Source organism: Idiotropiscis lumnitzeri, unplaced genomic scaffold (genome assembly GCF_059441095.1).
Source record: "Idiotropiscis lumnitzeri isolate Australia: NSW breed Sydney's pygmy pipehorse unplaced genomic scaffold, RoL_Ilum_1.0 HiC_scaffold_144, whole genome shotgun sequence".
NCBI lineage: Eukaryota > Metazoa > Chordata > Actinopteri > Syngnathiformes > Syngnathidae > Idiotropiscis > Idiotropiscis lumnitzeri.
In genome coordinates this window covers 513,926-518,882 of record NW_028283682.1, presented here as the reverse complement: position 1 = coordinate 518,882, position 4,957 = coordinate 513,926, and positions in this window count along the sequence as shown.

The window sequence follows — 4,957 nt, the reverse complement described above, 5'->3', positions numbered from 1 at the left end:
CAGTGTGACTACAAAAATCTTACCAAAATTGCATTCACAGTAACCTTTGCTTTAAGAATCATGTAATTAACCAGTGAACATCGTGTCTTACACAAAAATTAATGACAGAAATTATCATGGTACTTGCATTCTGTTGTTCTATAACAAAAGTGCAAGCTGTTAGCTCCGCAAAGCTAACGCAACAAGCTAGCGTCCCTCGTGCTCACATTCAATGCAAACCTGACCACCGGATGAAAATACGCGTCGGTTTAGTTCTTTAAATGAGTAAAAGCACCATGACGTTTTATAATTATTCAATGCTTAACTGGAGCTCGTCAATTATGTCGATGTAGGAGCACATGTTTGCTAGGCCAGTGTTGTAGGCCCACATCCATGGTGCTACTTTGTATAGTGTTTTCCACACAACTATCTCTAACCATGAACAAATGCACTCGAGGCATGTTTTGAATAAAAACAAACGAAAAACACTTACCTCTCCGTTTCAACAGCAGTTCGAACTTCGAAGTGGTGATATTCTCCAGCGTTAAGCACCTGCTCGAACTGCGAATAGGTCAAATTCAACAGCGTCTTTTTTCTGTCTTAATAAGGACGCGATGAGAGGAGGAGCGCTTGCCTTTTCGTCAGCACGCCCCGCGCGGGTGGTGCTGCTTTATCACTCTCTATCTGTGCCCGCCCGCCGGCATGTCGATAGAAAAATAATATTCCTTCAAACATTACTTTCATCTTCTTAACGTTTTGTAGTGAATTTAACAGGTTCACCACTTTTTTCAAATACACCAATGGAAAACAGGTCTTAATTGAGGAAACATACAAAGAGCGTCTCACAAACACCTTATGATGAGCAATGTAATTTGATCACGTTTTTTGTCACTGCCTGGACGTCGGTTCACTGGCCTGGTGGCAGTGGCTTGTAGACACTGTCACTGAGTGGGAACGGATCTCAAGGTGGGTCAAACTAACCCAAGCAGTGGATCGGTCCGTTTTTTAAATTTATTAATTTTTTTATTTTATGTATTTATTTATTATTTAATACAAGGGCTTCGGCTCACTACCAGTGGGCGGGACCAAAGAATTTGGGTTTCCTTTGAGCTAGGAGGCAGTCAAAGGCAGTCCAATCCCCGGCAACATAAAGCGCCTAGCTCTGGGGACATGGAATGTCATTTCTCTGGTAGGGAATGAACCCGAGCTGGTGTGTGACTAGACCAGTGGTTCTCAATTATTTCCTCTCATGCCCCCCCTACCAAGAAGAAAACAATTCGCACCCCCCCCCACCACAATTTTTTTTTACATTTCGTACTAATGTACATGTTCTTTGCATATTAATGTTAGATTGTCAATAAAATATCTTACCTTAACAAAGCTAAATTGATAAAAAAATATATCATTTTGAGAACGACTATTGTGAGGATCTCGAAACTCAGTACTCTGTGGTGCTAATATTGATGAGATGATAAATATGTTGAAGCCACAGAACAAAAAGATTAGATATTGTTTGGAAATTAATGACGTACATAACAAAGGAATATCAGCCTTGATTGGAGTACATTACTGCATTTAAATTTTTAATAAAAATGAAACAATTATTGATGTTATGACCACTATGAAGAATTTAAAAAAACAATATATAGGGATAATTATAGTTTTCATTTTGTTATGTTTAGTCTGTTCATGTTGCATTATTTTTATGACAAAGATGATGGTTAATCGTAGGTTTGTTGTCCAAATGTACCGTTACAACCTGATTAATGTTGAGAATGACGAACTCAAACTGGACACTAAAACGTAAAAACACATGGACTTCTTGCCCCTGTCCACACACGTGCACACACACACACACCATACACGAAGATCCGGGAGGTAAGGACGGCTGTCCTCTCCTACAACGAGGCAAGGGCCTCCACCAAGTCACCCCAGGGACAAGTTTTATTCCCTGATGGTCATCAAATTATGAGGATCTCATTCTACGCCGGAAAGGAGGAGGGGAATTTTTCCCTAATGTGAGGTTTTCGCTCCTCCACTGATGATCACACTGTTGTATGATTTCATTATGATGATCTGTCTTAAAGCCGTAAGGACATGATTTTTAAATCCACAACAGGGGGGAAATGTAAGATGGGCTGAGGATAGGTAATCAGTTTGTGTATTCATAATCATGTTTTTATACACTCATTAATGTTTAACACACACAGAGACACTTACTTGTTATTTTAACACACACACACACAGACACCCCATCCTGAAGATGTGTTTAGTTAAACTGACCTTGGGTTATGATTTTCTGCCTGCTGGAGTCCCTGGTGATTAGTTATTGATGCTTTAGTTAAACTGACCTTTATACCGAGAGTTATTGATGTTTTCTGTCTCTTGGTGATTAGTTGTTGATGCTTTTCTGTCTTCTGGTGATTAGTTATTGATGAGTTAGTTTCAATAAAAAGGCAGAACGGAGGGTGAGAGTCAGAGGGTGTGCGGGATTGAACTGGCAAGACGGCTGTTTCGCCTCCTGGCTCCCTCTCCCATTCTGAATGGCACAAAACGAAAACTTTAGTAAGTTATTTCAGTCTAAAAAAGGCGTCAGGGCATTTTTAAACCGGACAGTAAGTCGTCACTGTCTTGGTTCCTTTTTGTGCCTTGACCCATCCCGGAATTATTGAAAGGATGCAGTCCTATTTACAGGCCCCAGTGACACCCCAGGTTTCTGTTGTTTGTACGAGGGCGCTTAATAGGTACTGCTATTCACAATCGTCTTAGGCTGTTTCTTTGCAGAAGTTTATGGACAATGTGTAGTGCTGTAGGATGCAGTCTAGAGCATTCTTGACATTGAAGCTTTTGTTTCCAGCAACTGCTAATGCGACCGTGCATCAAACATGCAAAACACAGACCCTTGCTCCTCAAGAAGTCAATCTTATCCTTGTGATGCTTTCTCCTAAATTCCTTACAAATTGTGAGACTGTTGCTCTCCATTACAATTAGCACATGGTTTGGCAATAGCATCCACTGAAACAGGTTCTGCCTTTGGCGTGGTGGTTTTGTTGTTTTCCATCTTGGCGGGCACAATGACTGTTGTGAAGACTTTCTTTGATTTTGGTGTTTCTGTGTGTTGTGATTTTGTTTTCTGTTTTATAGAATCTTTCGTGCTTGTCAACAAAGTCAACAAAATCCTTAAACTTCACTCTTCTATTTGTTCTTTCTTGGAGATTGCAGGCAAATTTTCTCCAAGATTCTATAAGTCTGTATGGAAGTTTGTTTGCCAATGCCTTTATATTAGCCATGTTGTCCAAGTCCTTCATATAATTAACATCTGCCATTATGTTCAAACAGCCCATAAGGAATAATGTGAAAGACTGAAGTGCAACACCATCTTCAGACTTGATTGTTGGCCAATCCATGGCTTCCTTTAAATATGCTTCTGCTATCATGAAGTCATCACCATAAAACTCCTTCAAGATTTGTTTTGCTTTGGTATATCCTGTCAGAGGTTCCATATGGATGCAGCTCTTCACCAACTCATGTGGTTGTTCACTAGTATACTGCAACTAAAATTGAAGATGATCACGGTTATCACTTGTACGGCCTTCAATCCCATGTTCAATGGCACCTATACAGGTTTTATAATGCAGAGGGTCGCCTTTAAACGTAGGAATGGAAAGTTCGGGAAGTAGCGATGCTTTTTGACTCTTTGCTAAGTATTCTGCGACACTGGCTTGCTGTGAGATTGCTTGGCAAAGGCCATCAAGCACATGTCCCTGTTGTTCTCTACTTTCTGTCTGATGTGGAAATCTAGCCATTGGAATAGTCGAAGTGGGAGCATTTCAGGTCAACACTGCTTGTTGCTCTGATAGGCTGTGATGGTAATTGAATGTTTTTCCTTGTTTAAATTGTAACACACTCATCAAGAATGTAGATACCATCCTCCTGGGTATTTTCATATCTTCTCAAGACATCCAATTTAGCATCAGACTCAGGGAGTGCCGTTTGCATTGCATGCATTTCCTTCTTTGCCTTAATTGCAGCTTCTTCTTGCTCAAGTGCCAACCTTTGTTGTAAATCAGCAGCCTTTGCCTTTAAACATGCTCGTTCCATTTGAGCCTTTAATTTAATTGAAGACGTTGACAGAAGTGAGCTTCTGTCTGTTAGATTCTTTACTTCTACTTCTATGGGTGTAGTTAGTTGATGCAGATCTACTATCATCAGGTGATATTTGTTTATTGCATCCTTCCTCTGCACGTTTCAAAACGTCCTTCTTCCATTGCTCACATTTCCATTAATTACATTTTTTGGATCAAACCAGTTATTTTGGTCATCGACAAAATCCTCTTCAGTCTTTAAATTTTGCACACCGGAATTGAGGTCCACAAATTCTTGCTCCATGCCGCTAAAGCAAACACAAAGCTCAGTTTTTTACAGCGTCAACATTTGCATCATCCTCCATCAATTGTTCAATTTGACGTTGCATGGAGGTCAATTGAGCAAATTTGCACCTGCGTGCCTGCATCCGTTTAGGCTTGTGATCTTCTACAGCTTTTCTCCGTCATTTTTAATGTCCGCTTTCCACTGTCTTGTTCCTCCATGTCAATCCACAATCAAGCAAACAAAAACGTCAAACTGACTGTAGCGTCTCAATTTGTAGGTCAGCTGAATGACGATCAAAGTTTTAAGCAGTTTACTCATGCACCTGTTACGTGCACGTCCTTGTTAACTCGCGATGCTTGTCAAGTATGGACGCATGCTAACAGCTAGCAGCTCATTGTCCCGACTGGAAAGTTGCTCCTTAGCTGTGATGTGCCTAGGGTTACACTATCTATCATTAACAAACACAGCCAGCCCTCCTCTTTCCTCTTACCGCTTTCCAGTGTCCTGTCCGCAAGTAGTATTTGGAAGCCGTCAAATTCCACGACGGTGTCCGGCGTTAGGTCTGTTAGCCATGAATCCGTGAACATCAGCAAGCTAGCTCATTGGA